Here is a 20,377-nt window from a genome sequence, read left to right on the forward strand (position 1 = left end):
AATTATTGCTGTGTGCATAAGATGTACTAATTGTTAATGTCGCTTCAAAGAACCCCTTAACTAATTTTATGCTATAGTATTTAGCTACCCTATTTAAATCCTCTATGATAGGCACATAAGAAAACACAAGATCATGATTTGAATAAAAGTATTGGATCTCTTCCCAATCATAGAATCGTGTTAGTAACAGACTACAGCTTATCCCATATGTTAAAGGCAAACTATGGTATGTAACTCCCTCTTGCACTGAAACAGGAATCTGTGTACACACATAACAATCTTTCGCATCCATAGTGTCAACATATTCACTCAGCAAGCGATAGAAAACATTAGTTGATAGCTCCCCTTTCACATTAGTTCCCTCATGCAAATATCTTGTGTCCTGCTCTAACCCCTCCCAAGCTGTTAGTGTAGCAGCTGTCTCAGGAATTGTAGCATTGTTAGTTTCACTCTTATCCACCAATGGCATTCCCACAATCAGAACTATGATGAATATCACACACACAACACCCAAACCAACATCCAGACATTTACAATGCCTACTTCCCCTATTATCATCTCTAGTGTTAGCCATGATCTGTAAAGAATCAGAAAGCAAAGTATTATTAGTTCAAACAACAACCAACAGAGGATGGCTAAAGCCTTCTTTCTTTTCTTCAGCAAGTTAAAGCAAGCAAAAGTTTTTCTTCAGCAATTATTTACAGCTTTCACATTCACTCCCAGGATCCTTGTCAATTCCTGTTAGCAGCTTGTCAAAATCAGTTCTCAAAAGTCAATTCAGGTTAGCAGTGTCACATCCGGTAACTTATCAGTCTCTTTTTTCAGTTTTCTTTAACTCAATTTCCACATCAACACAGTCTCTGTCTCTGGCCAGACTCAGGTACCAAAGTACTGACCTGGGACTTCTCGATCGAAACAGAATGCCAAGAACTCTTGTTGCCACTCAGCTGACGTTGCATATGCCCATTCAGGACCTGCGTACCTTCTGTTTGCTACTCTATTTCTTTTCAACTTGCGATCACCCTGCAACTCTCCATCACTCAGATCTTCTCTCCTTGTTGTATCGACTTCCTCTTCTATTGCATCTTCGACAACTACCTTTCCCTTAGTCACTTGCAGTTCTGGCCACTTATCTCCTTTCAGTGTCTCTCTGGTCTTTGATCTTCCTTGTGGCAATTCGTCGCCCTCCTCTGACTCTATGGTGTTTTCTCTTGATGGACCCGCAATTTGCTCAGGAGGAGTCTGGACACTGATTCTCTTCCGCTTCAACTCCTTTGCTTTCTGGGTCTGTCAGGGGCTCAAATTCTTGTTCGTATCCACCTGCTTCTGGGAGAACCTCGTTCTGACTCAGTCCTCCTGGCGCCTCAGTTGAGATAGGTTCACCGTCACCCCTCTGAATCTCTTCTCCTTCGTCCCTTATTGGAGTGACTAAGCCGTCCTCAAAGGGCTCTCCTTCTGTCTCAGTTCCCCTTTCATTACTCTCCGGCCCTGAGACTTCCTTTTCTGTTGCTGTTACTTTCAAAAATTCAATTTCCTCATCAGTTGGACACGTCACCTTTTTCGTGTGACTGGCATGGATCCAGTTTGGAATTCCCGCACGTTTCACAGCAGTGGTAGTCGTTAGTATTACTTGATATGGCCCCTTCCAACGTGGCTCCAAACACAACTTCCTCACGTGTTTCTTGATGACAACCCAGTCTCCAGCTTTCAGGTTGTGACCTGGATCACTTATTGGTGGCAGTGTGGTGGCTTCCACCTGGTGAGAGAAAGAGCGGACCACGTCAGCCAGTCCCTTGCAGTAGTCCAACACCATATCATCTGTGATATTCACAAGAGCATTTGCAGGCACTGCGGGCAGTCTCATATCTCTGCCCATGAGAATTTCATGAGGAGTCAGTCCTGTTTTCTTGTTGGGCGTGTTTCTCAGTGACATTAGCACCAAAGGTAATACATCAGGCCATTTTTAATTTGTAGCTGTACACATTTTTGCCATTCTCGACTTCAGGGTGCCATTCCTCTGCTCCACTAATCCTGATGCTTCAGGGCGGTAACTACAATGCAACTTCTGCTCAATGTTCAATGCTGCACACAATAGCTTAACCACCTCGTTGTTGAAGTGACTTCCCATATCTAATTCTAAAGAGATCAGAAACCCGAAACGTGGAATCAATTCCCTAAGCAGCAGCTTCACTACTGTGAGACTGTAATTTCTGTGTTTAGGGTAAGCTTCAATCGAGTGACTAAAGATACACACAATCACCAACACGCATCTCAGACCTCCACACACAGGCATCTCAATAAAGTCCAATTGCATTCTGCTAAATGGACCTCCTGCTCTCCCAATGTGGCTCAAATTCACCACTGTCCCTTTCCCCGTATTCATCTGCTGACAGATGATGCACCTGTGACAAATCACTTCTGCGGCTTGTCTGAACTTTGGGTTAAACCAGTCAATCTTGAACAACCTGATCATGGCATCTCTCCCAATATGTGCTTGCCCATGGTAAAACCTTGCAAACTGTGACAGAGGACTGTTCGGCAAAACCATTTTCCCCTCGTCTGAAACCCACAAATCATCTGGTCTTTGTACACATTGCATCCTAACCCAAGAACGTTTCTCATCTTTGCTGGCACGTCCTTGCAACAATTTCAATTCCTCCAATGTGTCAACCACTCTTAATGTGGAACCTGGGCATGTCTCATTTTCAGTTTCAGGTAACAATTCCCACTGATCTTTAAACGATATACAGTTCAATGCACAAAACCTTGCGACTTGATCCGCATATCCATTTCCCATTGAAACAAGGTCTTTTGATTTCAAATGAGCGCTGCATTTTACCACAGCAATTTCATGAGGTAACTGAATCGCGTGCAACAACTCCTTAATTCTTTCACCATTTTTCACTGGAGACCCAGAAGAGGTCAGGAAACCCCTCCGTGGCCATAGTTGGGCAAAAACATGAACAATTCCAAATCTGTATCTGCTATCAGTATAGATAGTTACCCTCAATTCGGCAGCAGCATGACAAGCGCTAGTAAGAGCAACCAATTCTGCCACTTGAGCAAAATATACTCTCTCAATCCAAGATGCTTCCAGGATACCAGTGATCGTACAAACAGTGTATCCGGCTCTCAGTACTCCTACTGAGTCTCTCAAGCATGAGCCATCAACAAAGATAATTTTGTCATTTTCTTCCAATTGGGTATCTTTAATATCAGGCCTCGGTTTGGTGCACATTTCTGTTAGCTCAAGACAATCATGTTCCACATCATCAGCATCCTCAACTTCTGTATTTTCATTTGGAATCAAAGTTGCCGGGTTCAGCACTGTACATCTTTTCAACGTTACATTTGGTGACCCCAATATAATCGTTCATATTTTGTCAGTCTTGCATTTGTCATGTGTTGCGTTTTTGGTACGGGTTAACAAGATCTCAACCTAGTGTGGGATCATAACTGTTAAATGATGTCCCATCACTATGCCCTCACATTGTGCGCGGCTTTGACCAACTGCTGCTACTGCATGCAGACAACCTGGTAAGGCTGCTGCGACTGGCTCCAAAGTAGCTGAAAAATATGCTACTGGTCGGTTTACACCTGTGTCAGGACAGACAAAGAACATGCACCACGTTCATGACAAAACAGGACAAAAGGCTTTGTGTAATCAGGCATACCTAAAGCTGGAGCCCTGCACATACACTCTCTCAACTCGATAAACGCCTTCATTTCTTTCTCTGTCAGCGTTAGGACATCTGGCCCTTCCTTAACCGTCAGTCTCACCAATGGCTTGGAGATGACTGAGAAATTGGGGATACACTGGCGACAGTAGCCCACCATTCCCAGGAACATCCTAACATCTCTCTGTGTCGTTGGGGGATTCATCTGCAACAAGGCAGTCACTCTTTCCCTGGATAACTTCCTCGACCCTTTCTTAATTAGATGACCTAAGTATTTCACCTCTTTCTGACAGTACTGCAGCTTCTTTGGAGGGACCTTATGCCCGTTCTTTCCCAAGTGGTTCAGTAAGGCAATCAAATCATACTTGCAGTCATCTCTCGTTTTGGACGCAATCAACAAATCATCAATGTACTGCACTAGAGTTGATTGAAAAGGTAATTCCAATGATTCCAAATCCTTCTTCAGTATCTGATTGAAGATGGAAGGCGATTCCGAAAACCCTTGGGGAATTCGATACCAACTGTAGACCTTGTCCAAGAATTTGAAACTAAAAAGGAATTGGCTGTCCTCATGAAGAGGCACAGAAAAGAATGCTTGGGACAAATCTACTACTGTGAACCACTCTCCATCGCATGGAACCTGGAACAAGATCACAGCTGGATTTGGCACCACTGGGCAACACCTCACGACCATGTTGTTAATTTTTCTTAATTAAGTCACTTGAGTTGGTCTGGTTGCAAATCTGACATGATTCGAGCCTTCCCCCTATGCAAAGAATTGTAATGAATAATTTTGATGTTTCTTTGATAGGCAGATTACAAGATGTACGTATGCCAATTATACTGAATCATAAAGTCCTGATGAAGGTGTATTTATATTTTTCTTCACTCACCGAAACGCGCATCGGCTTGTAAATTGGCATGTCTTGAACATTGGCATGAAGTGTTTGAAATTGGCAAATTTGAAGCCCTGACCAGGATTGGCTACCATCAGGCCCGTAACACGAGAATTTGAATCAGGAAATTATAACTGAGAATTGGCTGTTATTATGTTGAATTTTATACAATCCAAACTACAACGCATAATTGTAGCATCAAAGTAGTAACTTTATTGTGCTGTTTAAATATCCTCTCATGTATAAGGCGGTTGTAAATTTGTATGTACACTATTTTGTGATTTTGTTAGTTCTGTGTTATTTGTTTATTTTTGCGTATTTACTGGCATGTTATTTATGTTTTCATATATGTATGTTTCATTTAGGTTAGGGGGTTGTATTATTTTTTTTAGTTGATTCTATGTTGATTATATTATGTGTGAACTGAATGTTGAATTAGCTATAATAAATATCTAAATTGAAATATATTGTATGTTGTATATTTGAATTTAAGATTTCCATTCCTATGTTTGCTATGTTAATGGAGAGTAAACTACGTTATACTCATAATATGTTAATTTTTCTCAAGTCTTGGACAATTCGAACTTTCCCACAAGGCTTTCTCAGTCCCATTAATGGTGAATTACAGGGACTGTTCATCACTTCTTTCAAGACTCCTTGCTTCACAAAGTTCGCAATTATTAGTGTTACCTGTATAAGGACATCTTGCGCCATGTGGTACTGCGGTACCTGGGGGAACACAGTATTCGGCTTCACACTACCTTTAACTGGTTCTACTCCTTTTATCAGTCCCACTTCCTTTCCTGTCAAGTCCCAAACTTTCTTTCTAACTGTCCCCTGCAAATCTGCTGGCAGATCAGTCACTGTGAACATTGGGAAGAAGTTAATCAGAGGATATTCCTCATCTGTCGTCCCCGTCTTAGGCTCTGGAATAAGGGCACATCATCTCTCCAATTGCATTATCTCAATGCGGCTTCATTACACATTATATTGCAATCTTTTAATCTTTTAATGTTAATATTAATTTTAAAAGTCACACTCCAACAATGGTCATCATATCTTGGGATCTTCCCAAGGAGCTGACATGATCATCATTCAGGAACACAGCCACTTAGCCAATAATAAGATTTCTTTAAAGGGTAATATTGATTTGTATAAACAAATCTTCCTAAGTTTAGTGATGTCCCGTTTTTCATGCATGCCATGATGCTCTCAAATTGGTGGACGAAAACAAAATAAAGTGTTGAAATGGTTTGTTCGCTGGGACAGTGGCTACAACTGCTGTAAATAGCAAAGTATAGGTTTCTACGAAATAGTAAAGTCTGAAGAATATTTGTTTAATTCTTTATTTAAAGAAAAAAGACAATTATTTGCACGTTGCCTTCCCTATACAGCCCAGGACCCTCATTCGCTTGAGATTCTGAAACATACACATGAAGGGAGGTGGAGCGTGTAGGATGAGTGTGAACAAATTTTTCTGCTGATGTCTGCAGTAACATGAAAGAAGATGATACTTGATTGTTCTATTTAACATGGATCTAAAATGTGCACTGCATGTAAGTGACTTGGTCAAGGACAGTACTCTGCAGCTCTCCATTCTCTGGAATTTCACACCAATAAAATGATCTTTTGTCAGAGATGATATGATGTCTGGTCACACTCAGTTGGATTTACTCAATGAAATCTATAGTGGACTCCAGAAAAAAATATCGATGGAGGCAACATTTGTGCCAAATGAATGCATTACTCAAGGTACATGTCTGGGTGTGGTGTGGATGTGTTGCACAACTATTTCTGAAGATAGAAGCATATAAGGGGGCCAGTGACAAGTTGCCATTGCTAGGGGAAAGCATGCCATTTCATTGGGTGAGGGAGACCACAGGGTCAAACAAAACAACGAGCTGGTAGATAAAGGGACCCCTTTCACACACATAGCAATAGGGAAACATAACAAAGTTTAGTGAAGTATCTCCTGAAGGATCAGCAACAACCGTTTCTGTGAAAGGTGATGAAAATTGCCAACTCCGAATAGAATGAAGATAGAATCTAGAATATTGGGCCTCATTTACAAGGCCCATGGCACAGGGCGGCATAACAAGTGCCTTGCTGCACCTCCCTGCACCACCGGGAAAATCTATAAGATACAGGGCATTTCTGTCCTCTCTTCCTGTGCTGGTGCACAAAGTGCTGCCGTGCACCAACACAGGCACCCTTGTGCCATGGTACAAGGGTGCCTGCATTGTGGGGATAATTCAATTAATGCAGTGGCACCTTTCTGCACAAAAACAATCACAAGAGGTGTTTTCCTCTTTATATGTGTGCTGCAGAATACCAGTTGTCAACATACAGGGAGTGCAGAATTATTAGGCAAATGAGTATTTTGACCACATCATCCTCTTTATGCATGTTGTCTTACTCCAAGCTGTATAGGCTCGAAAGCCTACTACCAATTAAGCATATTAGGTGATGTGCATCTCTGTAATGAGAAGGGGTGTGGTCTAATGACATCAACACCCTATATCAGGTGTGCATAATTATTAGGCAACTTCCTTTCCTTTGGCAAAATGGGTCAAAAGAAGGACTTGACAGGCTCAGAAAAGTAAAAAATAGTGAGATATCTTGCAGAGGGATGCAGCACTCTTAAAATTGCAAAGCTTCTGAAGCGTGATCATCGAACAATCAAGCGTTTCATTCAAAATAGTCAACAGGGTCGCAAGAAGCGTGTGGAAAAACCAAGGCGCAAAATAACTGCCCATGAACTGAGAAAAGTCAAGCGTGCAGCTGCCACGATGCCACTTGCCACCAGTTTGGCCATATTTCAGAGCTGCAACATCACTGGAGTGCCCAAAAGCACAAGGTGTGCAATACTCAGAGACATGGCCAAGGTAAGAAAGGCTGAAAGACGACCACCACTGAACAAGACACACAAGCTGAAACGTCAAGACTGGGCCAAGAAATATCTCAAGACTGATTTTTCTAAGGTTTTATGGACTGATGAAATGAGAGTGAGTCTTGATGGGCCAGATGGATGGGCCCGTGGCTGGATTGGTAAAGGGCAGAAAGCTCCAGTCCGACTCAGACGCCAGCAAGGTGGAGGTGGAGTACTGGTTTGGGCTGGTATCATCAAAGATGAGCTTGTGGGGCCTTTTCGGGTTGAGGATGGAGTCAAGCTCAACTCCCAGTCCTACTGCCAGTTCCTGGAAGACACCTTCTTCAAGCAGTGGTACAGGAAGAAGTCTGCATCCTTCAAGAAAAACATGATTTTCATTCAGGACAATGCTCCATCACACGCGTCCAAGTACTCCACAGCGTGGCTGGCAAGAAAGGGTATAAAAGAAGGAAATCTAATGACATGGCCTCCTTGTTCACCTGATCTGAACCCCATTGAGAACCTGTGGTCCATCATCAAATGTGAGATTTACAAGGAGGGAAAACAGTACACCTCTCTGAACAGTGTCTGGGAGGCTGTGGTTGCTGCTGCACGCAATGTTGATGGTGAACAGATCAAAACACTGACAGAATCCATGGATGGCAGGCTTTTGAGTGTCCTTGCAAAGAAAGGTGGCTTTATTGGTCACTGATTTTTTTTTGTTTTGTTTTTGAATGTCAGAAATGTATATTTGTGAATGTTGAGATGTTATATTGGTTTCACTGGTAATAATAAATAATTGAAATGGGTATATATTTTTTTTTGTTGAGTTGCCTAATAATTATGCACAGTAATAGTCACCTGCACACACAGATATCCCCCTAACATAGCTAAAACTAAAAACAAACTAAAAACTACTTCCAAAAATATTCAGCTTTGATATTAATGAGTTTTTTGGGTTCATTGAGAACATGGTTGTTGTTCAATAATAAAATTAATCCTCAAAAATACAACTTGCCTAATAATTCTGCACTCCCTGTACAAATAGGTTCCTACAAATTGGAAAATTCATGGTTGAACTTCTTTTAAAATCAGACAATGGTAATTTGGATTTTTTTTCTTTTCTTACTTCAAACCAAAGTGTGAGATTTCTAGGAGTGGGCAGAATGTTTCATTCCGTCCACAGAATTGGTGGACTTTGGTGAAATTAAATTACTCTTGTAAAGTGTAGCTCCAACCAAATTCGGCCAATTGCAGTCTGGCAGAACTTTTTCCTGCGAGGCTCCAGAAATGGGAGTGCAAGAGTGATTTGGCATCCATTAGCATAATTTTCTAACACAGGTGGCTGCGGGCAGTCGCAAGCGGTTGCAATGATAGCCTGTTTCTTGATTAGGTCTGTTGCTGCTTGATTAGGTTTTCTACTCTAGCGGCTGCAAACCAACTCGATTTGATCCATGGTCCTGCAAAATTCCGCAGAGTGAAAATCCACGAGTTCTGCCTGCTCCTTGTAATTTCATATCCCTCAGGGCTGGATGTAAAAATAATGCTAAGACCTAAACCTGCAACAACTGTTAATTGATTGGTCAATAGACCAGCAGCAGCTAGAAGTCGTTCTGCAACCTCGAATAGCAAAAAGAAAGAGAGGCTTAAAAACTTTCAGCATCTTCTTTTCATAGCTCGCAATAAATGGACTTTTGCTCTTGACTCCAGCTAGACCTACAAGAAATATCGTATTCTTCTGCTCCAGAACGTTTACCCAGAGCAAGCCACACATTTCATCTTTGTAAAGAAAAAAAGATTAGATTTGGAAGAAATCATCCTAGCTGCCCTTAAAGATAAACTCCCGATATTGTAGAAGAGCAAATTGCCAGAGCTAAAGGCAATTTATCATATCAAGAGGTTAACAAAGAGATGCATCATACCAAGTTATCTGACATAAGCTGGCGTAAAGAAAGGCTGAAAAACAACGCTGCGGTACACCTGACTTCGGTGCTGAGATAATGAAAGCTACTGATAGGTTTGCTGTCGTGTTTTTGATTAAAACTAAATGATTGTATCCCTCACATATTACAATGCAAACGTCCCATTAATCAGAGAAAGAAGCTCACCACGTTGCTGTTATTGAGCACATATTCTTCTCTCACAAGATCAATGCTGTTAATTAAATGTGGAAGAAATAGACAAACATTGTTACAAAATCATAACAAAGAGATTCAGGAATCATTTTAACCGCAAAATCTTCATACCCATGACAGTCTAAGTAAGCACAGCATTTCCCTGGAACATCCGTCCTTCGAAATATATTTTCAGCCTTGTGTGATACTGGCACACCTTGAACTGATAATTTATTTTTTATTCATTGTGTTTTATGTTAAGATGAAAAGAAATGACGAATAGTGAAAGTGAGCACTCAGATCTATTTATTATTAAAATCAGATGTGTCCTGTATATTAGGCAGAAACTGTCCAGAAACGAATTAGTGAATGCCCTATTGTATTTTGGAAAGGTTAACAAAGGAGTAGGTAAATAATGTTCTGGATGTAGAAGTGACTGTAAATAATCACCAAGAAATTCCTAATAAGTGCGTGCGGTTCGTTCCATATTCGCTAAATAGATCAGCCTGCCTGTTAAGTGCACCGGATAAGGATATTTACAACAGTGCACAAGGGTCCATGTGAGAGTATTTTGTGCCAAATGAAGACTACCTCCTCAGGGCCCTCATTGCGAGTTTGCTGGACTTTGGTTCAGGCATACTTGGGGTGAAATACCCGATCGATTCTATCTATTTTGTGTTTTGTCCACAGAATTGGAAAGAACTAAAACAGACCCAGAAACATCAGAATACTTTTGCTTTTCTCAAATTCCTGGGATAACTCAGCTGAAATGTTTTTCTTGCTCAGAGTAGGAAAAAGGTGTCAATGGGCAAGCCTGTGGTGGTCAGGGGTGGATGGCAGGATGTGTCATGGCATGCCAGGATAGAGCTGTGGTGGGCGATATCCGCTCCTTGGTGATGTGCTCTGATCAACTGGGGGTTGGAAGTTACTAAGGGCCTGATTTAGATCTTGGCGGAGGGGTTACACCGCTGGGATGGTGGCGGATATCCCATCCACTGAAATCTAAATACCATAAAAAATAATGGTATTTACAGTTTGGTGGGCGGGATATCTGTCACTGTTGCTACAGGGCCAAAATCTAAATCAGGCTCTTATCCCCATGTGCTGACATTGGCGGGGACTGTCCTTCTCTGGTTGGCTGGAGGTGCAAGCGGTGGGCAGGAGCTCCAGGGACTGTTTGGGGGGAGTGTAATCTGCTTCCCTTTTATTTTGTTCTGAGTAGGTAGAGAGAGGGTTAGGGCATTGGACTATTATTCCTGGTGTTATGGTGAGGGTGGGGCAAGACTGCTGTTCCTGTCAATGTACAGGGTTGGCTACAGAGCTGGTGGTCATCTCATATTTTGGCAGGTGATTAATCTTGGGATGGCAGACGTAATGTCCTCCCCCATCCTGATAGACACTACTTAATTTGCCAAACTCCTGATCATACTCTATTTCCCACGATCACTGTTAAGGTGTTAAGATGTGAAGCATTAATACTGACACACATTTCCAGAACCTCAGAGCAACACGGGAAAAATAAACAAACTACTCATATCTCATAAGTTGTCAGTCTAAACTTGACCCATTATAGGCAGGGGTGAGATTGTTCAGAGCACTGATGCACTGTGCTTTGTTAGGTAGATGTGGCTGAGGGCTGATATATTTTTTACATGCGCATTATCATATAATGCATATGCCAAAATGTGAGTGGCTGCTTTAACATTCAGCACTGCTAATCAAATTGTAACGTGCTCAGGAATTGCCATGTTATGGATAGTGCAAGTAAGGATTGCGAGTACGATTTGAAGGAGCTTGATGTGGACGCAGCCCAGCCAGCCATTATAAAGTAATTATTTGAAAATAATAACTTAATGGCTGCAAAAGTGTGTGTGTGTGTGTATAGTTTTCCCACTGTGCGAGTGTGTATTACAAGTGTTTATGTATGTGTTGTGTGTACGATAGTGTGTATGTGTAGTGTGCAACTCAGTTAGAACATTGACATTTGCCTAAGTGGGGTAAACTTAAAATACTTTGATTATCTTAGGCATGACATTGCCCACCACTTGTATTGTGCAGGTTATGCATACAAATGGTAAGTCCTAAAATATGGAGGGTGTCTACCCCTAGTACAATGAGGGCAGCGCCATCAAGCAGAAGAAGTGTCAGGGTTCCACAAGAAAATGTAATGAAGTGAGCTGCACATTTTTAATTCCTTCACTTCCCTGTATTTAAATACACCCCCCACAAGACATGGGGTGGTCATGGGAGAAAAGGGAAGTTGAACATGACAAAATAGCACTGCACACCTGCAGCGTTACTGCAGCTCACTCTTCAGTGTTTGGGGACATCTCTGGCAGTAGCTGATTGCAAACAAAGATAACATTTAAGAATCTGTAGCAATAAGGAATACCAGTCGAAAAGAACCTGTATCAGCACTTGCCCAACTTCCTCCTAAAGATTCTAAGTGAAGTGTAAAATGAATACCATGAGAATTCAATACGACCCAGGAAGAAGCAGCATGCTTCATCTCTACAATCATCAAGCAAAGTGAAACAGAGAAGTGTGCTGTGCTCACCACGGAGAGAAGCCTTCCGCTAGCAGAGATAGCAAACATCTTAACCAAAGACACTTAAGAAGGGGAAACAAAATAAGCATAAGGAAATTGGTAGGCCAGGCCAAAACTAAAGCATCAGCTAGAAGCCTTAGCAAGTTGAACAATTGCCAGTAAAATCCCAATTTTAGGATTTTTTAAAGTTTTTGTAATGACTCTGGTAACTTAAACTTGGAAGTACTACCACCCAGCCCTGAAGTAGCCTAAGGCAATGTTCCTCAAACACTAGTACGCTAACCTACCTCTATGAATTCTCCAAGCTCCAATTCCCCACCCCATCTCTAGCCAAACTCTCACCCACTGTCCTGCCTGCCTGCTCTGATGATTCCTGTGAAGTACAATGTACCTAAAGGGAATCACTTGCCTGATTGATGCTGCCCATCATAACTGTCATTGAATTCACACATTTCATACAAGGTAAGGGCAGACTAACAACTTCTACTGGGAGTAAAAAGGGGTTCAAGATGTATGTCCAGCTACAAAACAGACCAGAAGTAATCGCAAAATTATGTCTAAGGAGATAGACCAAGGTCTCATAATTAGCATATCTAAACATCAGAAACAAGAAAGGGCGCTAGAGAAAGGGACATAGGTCCTCATTATGACATTGTCGGTAAATCGTGCTTACCGCCACGGTGACGCCCACCAACATACTGTCACAGAGGCAAATATCCATTCGCCATATTATGCCTCACACACACTAAACTGACAAAATACTGCCACAAACACATATCCGCCAGACCCGTCAAAGGTTAGTGCTAAACTGTTACTCCAACAAAACAACGCCCTCCACATTATGACCCACTAAGCACCACGGCAGACAATCAACGGCGGTAAACCATTGGCGGTACACACCGGCACGGTCAGAATGGTGACCCAAATTTATAACAACGGAACTGTTAACGCATCCTTTTATGTCAGTTTATTACACATTAGGACTCGTTTTAGGCCAATGAATCTTGTGACCCAGTGGAGAGACACCGTAGGACGAGATAACTGATCAATATGTCAAGCAATATATCAATAATGTCATCAATATTCACTACCACAATGTACTTCACTTTGGATAAAGACATTAATCAAATTATCGACGCAACCATGACCTTTCAGCCATGAATAACCACACCTTTTGATAGAATTTTATAATTTGTATTCCCTATTGATTACAATCTACTAGCAGAAGTGCCAATCTCAAAACCAAGAAGCATAAGAGCATAGTCACAATATGGCAACTGTGATAAGATTTCATTGATGCAAGAATCACAAACATGAAAACATAGCACGACGTGAACATAGATCAGAATACAAAGAATATCACGAAAGTCTCAGTTCAGCATAGCACAACGTCAGTCTTTGTCTATTTGCGTCAGTCAGAGAGATCACCTATCCTAACCACTAATTAGCATCAGCATGTTGGGCTTCATGCAAAATAACTTAGAACACCAATTTAGAAAATATCTAACTATGGCCTCTATTAAAAAATAAGCAGTTGGTACCTAGAAAGGAAAAGCAAACAGACAGATTACAAATCGCATTGTCATAATTACCCTCCAAGGATTAGGTCAGCACACAGGATCAGTCTTCGTCTTCAGGACATCAGTCGAATCGCCATCAGTCTAACCTCGTCTAAAGGATAGGGGACACTTCCCTCATAAGGAGGTGAAGCGTAAAGGACAGTCTATGGGTGAGGATAATTTATTAAGTCTCAAATCACTAAACAGAGTGACAGAGTTTCTGGATAAAATCAATAGCATTCCCTACCTAGTTCTAACTATCCTTCTGTGACATGGGTTTTTATCCCTTTTTCGTAATACCTTCCCCCAAAATTCTATTGGACATTTACTATAACCCACTATCTTTAACCTATCAAATTAAGCATTAGGTAATTCCAATTGTCACCCCATGATAATCCATAACATTTTGATTGGTCTTCGTAATTGACGCCTTCGGAGGTGGCACATCCGGATCTTACTTCACCATTTGGCACGTCTTCTCAGGTCATGAGTTTCCTTTGTCCATGGTTAAACGTCCTTGTACATTACATTAATCTACTTTTGTTTCAATTTTGTACATAACTCATACTAAAGCAACAAGCATGCAAATGAGAACAGAATTTGGGTTGATACATGAAATGAAGAAAAGGAACAAATGCAGGGTCATGGCCCTCTGCGAGTCGGCACACTGGAAAACAGAGAAAATGCTTTAATATGAGAACTAGGCAGCTAAATCTACAACTCACGCCAACTTAAGGCCTATGAGAATTTTAATACAAATGCAATATCGTAAATGTTAATATAAACCATAGCAAGAACATTTTACTCATCATTGTTAGTTCACGTATGTATTTGTGACCACACACATTATAGTCATAATTCAGATGCGTGTTTAAGCAGAACACTAATTATTGTAGTTTTTATGTAGCATCATTAAACACTGATATAAGCATTTCACTTTTAGTATATGTAATATTTAAACTACGCTCTCTCACAACATTGGCCAAAACTAAAATCACACACTTGAAACTGACACACACACACCCACAGCACTATAAAACACCCACCCACATTACACATGACTCTTTGCCAACACGAAAAGACTGCAATAGCTAACCATGCAAATCACAGAGGCAACTACACACACACATTTCAACCACCCATACATCTGTCACGCACTCCACATCCCACACCCAACCACATTATCCAACACCCTCTTCACAACATACCACACAACACCAATGTCCCCACAAAGGCACCCCTGTTTCACAGATGAGGAGTTGCGGGTCATGGTGGAGGAAATAGTCAGAGTAGAGCCACAGCTCTTCGGAGCACAGTTACAGCAAATATCCATTGTAAGGAAGATGGAACTATGGCGGGGAATCATGGACCAGGTGAACACCGTGGGACAGCAACCAAGAACAAGGGATGACATCAGGAAGAGGTGGAATGACCTACGGGGGAAGGTAAGTTCTATGGCAGCAAAGCACCAACTTTCCATCCAGAGGACTGGCGTGGACCCCCACCTCCTCCCCCACAGCTGACAGCATGGGAGGAGCAAGTCTTGGCAATACTGCAACCTGAGGGACTCACTGGAGTAGCTGGAGGACTGGACACTGGTGAGTTAAAATTTACTACCTATCACCCCCATACCTGCATGCCTTCTCACCCCCTCACCCTGACTCTTATCACTCCACTCCATCCCACACAGTGCACCTACACATATGACTAACCTCAATGTCAAGCCATGCATGCCATACCCAGTGCATGTACAGCCCTCCCAGGCCTGCATGTACACCCACCACCTATGCATGCACAGCATGGAAAACTAACAATCACACAATACATCACCATACACAGACAAAGGTGGCAGGGCAACAGCAACGATATAGAGCAAGCTAGGGATGTAGAAGATGTCACAGACATGTAGCATAATACACCACTTACATGCCCACAGGTGCCCCAGCCAATCTCAGCGGCGAGGAGGTGCCACAGCTACCCAGTGCCCCATCAGAAGATGCCCCCAGTGATGACAGGAACTCTGGCCTTCTGGATCTAGATGAACTTCCTGGCCCATCAGGGACCACTGGTCAGTCGATACCCCAGCCCACATCCACTTCACCACAGAGCCTCCCCCTCAGTGTCCAACACCACAGCAGCCACCAAATGTCCCCACACCTCTGTCCCCAGGATACGTCAATCAGCAGTGTGCCCACCTGTACAGGGACCCCAGTCCGCACCTCACAGCCAAGACAATCAGGGTCCTGGGCTCAGTGGGCACACCATTCAGGAGACACGGGCACAGGGGGACAGGGACAAACGGAGGACAGCTGTACACCAGGGAGGGGGGGCAGGCCCAGGGAGCCGACTGCCCAGGAAGCACTCACCAATGTCTGGGTGCTTACCAACAATGCCAGGACACGATGAGTCAGATGTTAAACATCATGCAGGAGAACCAGCGGCTGCAGTAGGAACACCACCATGATATCAGGAAAGATTTGCAGGTCCTCCACACCAAAATGGTCTCCATAGGAGGGGTGCTGGTTGACATGGCCAACATCATGAGGGACTACTCAGCACACCAGCAGGCCCCTTCCACTAGCCTGTCAACTGAACAGCCCTCCAAATCTGCTGCAGCTAGTGGACAGGTGGCCCTCCCACAGGACCCACTGGCCACCAGCACCCATCCCCCTGCAGAAGGTGAACCACCCCGCAAACATTCCCTGCAACCCAGACAGACACCAGAGACACTTGCCAAGACCAAGACCACCACCAGGAAATGAGACCCTCCTGAATGTCCCCCTTGTGTTCCACTCTGTCACCTTGTCCACTTTGAACTGCCATTGCTCCCCTTCCTATGGCTCCTTGGACACTGGACCTGTGCCACAAACAGACTGGACCAATACCCTGGACTTACCTCTACCATCACCCCATTCCATTGCACTATTCCTTCTATATTTTTCACTACTATAAACACACTTGAACACAACTTGAGTGATAGTACTTTTTGTGACGAAAATGTGCAATGTTAACAGTTTCATCTTGTGCAATTGTCCTGGTGGAAGTATACATGCAGGGCTCCGGGTGATGTGTGTGCCATTTGAGGGGAAATGGTGTTTGTGGGCCATATGTGTGACAGGCGGGATTGTATGGTTAATGGTTTCCTCCTGTCTGTATTTCCTCTGCAGGTCAGTACCCATCAGAAAAAGGCATTGTGGCGTGCCTTTGCCAAGGACGTGCAGACCCTGGGAGTCTATAGCAGGCTGAGCACCCACTGCAAATGGTAGGAGCTCCTGAGACACTGGGCGTTGAAGACCACAGAGGCCCAGGTGGGGATGGCCTCCCAAAGAGGGAGGGGTGCACTTCAGAACCTGACCCCCCTGATGGCCCCATACTGCTGGTGGCCTACCCAGAGCTTGATGGGCGCTTGAGGTCAGCACAGCAGCCACAAGGGGGTGAGTATGGTGTGTGTAACAACCATCTTTGTTGCCTGGCATGGGATCCTGGTGGTAGGTTTCAGTTAGTGGGTGCCCCTTAATGCCTGCTCAGACATTGCTGTGTGGTCCAGTTCAGGGTAAATGGCTGATTGGCAAAATCATTTTAACTAGCTACGTGGCATTCCATGTCAGACAGAGCTTAATAGGTCCTGGGAGGGGTGCAGATGGTGGTGGTTGGCTCTGATCTTGCTGTGGTATCTAGCCAATGGAATGCCAGTGCGGTGCATAGTGCTCAAACTTGATCCCTGTGTGTGATGGTAATGTGTATGCCATCTGTGGTGTTGGTGCTGTAATAGAACCAGTGTTCCCTTTCTCTCCCCCCTATTTTCTTCTGTCATCCTGTCCATGTGTGCATTAGCATCATCTGGTGGAGGAGCAGGGGCACCGGCTACTGAGGGAGTTGCAGCCCACTGGACCCAGGAGGCAGAGTCCACCACACCAAGGGGACCAGTGCGATGGAGGGCAAGGAGGGCACCACGGCGGGGACAGGAGGTAACAACACTGACTCTGATTCCTCCTCCAATGGAAGCTCCCTGGTGGTGGCGGACCCCTCTGGAACCACCCCAGCTACAGGTACAGCTGCCACCCTTGTACCAGCACTGCCCTCCCAGTAGCCCCCCACCGAGTTGCCTGTGCCTGCTCACCCAGGTGGGTGGACATCTCCTTTGCCCCAGGCACCTCATGCCCTGCCCCAGTGAGCCCTGCTGCCCTCAGTGAGGAAGCTATTGACCTCCTGAGATCCATCTCTGTAGGGCAGTCAACCATAGTGAATGCCATCCAAGGGCTGGCATCCCAGATGCAGCAATACAATACCTTCTTGGAGGGCATCCATGGTGGGTTGGCGGCCCTACAGAGATTGTTTCAGGCTCTGGCCTCCTCTCAGATGGCAGCCATTGTCCCTGGTCCTACCGTCCCTCCTCTACCTACCACCTCCCAGTCTTATTCTCCTCAACCCCAACCCATCCCATGCACACATACAGACAAGCATGCACACAAAACATCACACAAGAGTGGCACAGACAAAAACAGGCAGCACACTTCAAGCCACAAGCACTCACACAAACAACAGACAGTTGCACAAACAACTGCATCCAGTGCATCCACTGTCTCCCCTTCCTCCTCCTCCTCCATCTCCCTCACAGTCACATCCGCATTCACACCTGCATGCACTGCATCAACAGCCACCACCACCATCACTGCATCATGCAGCATACACTCCTCACTTGCAGACACCTCCACAACATCCATCCACACGACCTGTTTGTCCTCTCCCACTCTGTCCGCCCCCTTCCTAAGAGTCATAAACACTCCCACTCATACACCCAACAGCCATCCACCTCACACACACATACACTGTCCATGCACCTGCACCCAAGTCCAGCAGACGTACACCTCCTAGAGCCACTCCCTGTACCTCCACTCCCATCCCTCCTCCAACATCCCACCCCAACATCCCTAAAAAGCTTTTCCTTGCCCATCTTGACCTCTTCCCTCCCCCTCTGCCCCCGTCCTGCCTGTAAGAGCAGGGTCCGAACGACCCAGTCCAGCACCTCAGCCAAACAGTCTGCCACTGCTCCCACCAAATAAATCAGCTGCTGGCATGAAGGGGCCCCTGAGTGTGACAGCAGCCACTCCTAGTAAGTGGCCACCTCTGCCTCAGAAAAGGAGGACTAGGGTGGTGGAACCAAAGGGACAGAGTACGGGGTCAGTGGAGGCACCTCCTAGACCTCGAGGCAAGGACACCAGTCACATGTCAAATGCCAAGGGGGCCCGTCAGAAGAGGGAACACATGGATCCCCCTCCACCACCAAAGAAAGCCACGGAGCCCCCTCCACCACCAAAGAAAGCCAAGGATCCGCCTCAACCACCAAAGAAAGCCAAGGAGCCACCTCTACCACCGAAGAAAGCCAAGGAGCCCCCTCCACCAGCAGAGGGCAAGGAGCCCTCTCCACCAGCAGAGCACCCAAGGAGCCCTCTCCACCAGCAGAGGGCAAGGTGCCCTCCTCACCAGCAGAGGGCATGTAGCCCACCCTCGAGAGACTGTTGGGCAATAAGCCCCAACCAGAACCAGTGGGCATGTTACCCACTCCAGAGACTGTGGCCTTTTACTCCCCTCCAGTGACAATTGGGCAAGGAGCCCCCTCCAGAACCAGTGGGCATGTTATCCGCTTCAGATGAGGTACACCCTTACCCCCTCTTTCCTCTGAGGTGCCTGCCCATTTCCAACATGATGCCCCTGAACAGTGGAGTCCCCATTATGTCAGGGGTCAAGTTGGGCCTTGGAAGTGCCCTGTGGCCATGTGTGTCTTTGGTACTTTATCCTGGCCATTGGCCCAATCTGGACATTGACGCCTGCATTTACATTTCATATTTCATTATTGTGGCTGTTGGCAGCAAATTACAGTGTTCATACATCAGTATTGTTGTCCTTGCATTATTTTCACATGGGTTCTGTGACATTCGTTTTACTCTGCAGCTGGTTCTGTGTATGGTGTGTGTGTGAATGGTGTGTGTTGAGTGTGTGTGTGTCACTCTCCTTTTCCTCCCTCCCTTGTGTGCAAGGCAGCTGTACTCACCGTCTTCGTCTTCATCGGCGTTGGTGTTCCAGGATGTCCATGGCGTGGTAGAGCATAGGGAAGACTTGGAGTTCCAGGTCCATGACAGTGGCAGAGTCCTCTGTGTCTGATGGTGAGCCTTTTGTTTCCTGTGAAGTGTTTCCGCCAGGCTTTTGATGACGTTGCACTACCCCGGAAATCCTGGTGGTTTGCTATGTCATAATATGTAGGGCGGTACCTTGACTTCTGACTGGCTGTTGATGGCTACCGCCGTGGTCAGCGGTGTTTATGCCCTGGCGGCTGGTGTCATACATTGGCTCTGTAAGGGAGGTATCACCGCCATGGTCATAATTTAGCGGTAATTACCACCAGGATGTTGGCGGTATTACTGCCACTTTAACAGTCACCACCAATGTCATAATGAGGGCTGTAATGTTTCTTAAAATAGGACACTTTATTTTTTGAGACAGGAGTTTCTGTACAAGTTTGGAAGACAACTGGAATAGAAGCCTTTTTCTGTAAACTAAAGAATTCCACAACCGAACAAGAATTCATCTAAACAGAATTTAAATGTAAATACAAATTCCTCTGACCACTGTGAGCATATGGATTTTGTACTAATATTTTCCTCATACGTAATCATACTTCTATTTTAATGTAAAAATCATAATATGCTAAATTTT

Source organism: Pleurodeles waltl, chromosome 5 (assembly GCF_031143425.1).
Source record: "Pleurodeles waltl isolate 20211129_DDA chromosome 5, aPleWal1.hap1.20221129, whole genome shotgun sequence".
Classification (NCBI taxonomy): domain Eukaryota; kingdom Metazoa; phylum Chordata; class Amphibia; order Caudata; family Salamandridae; genus Pleurodeles; species Pleurodeles waltl.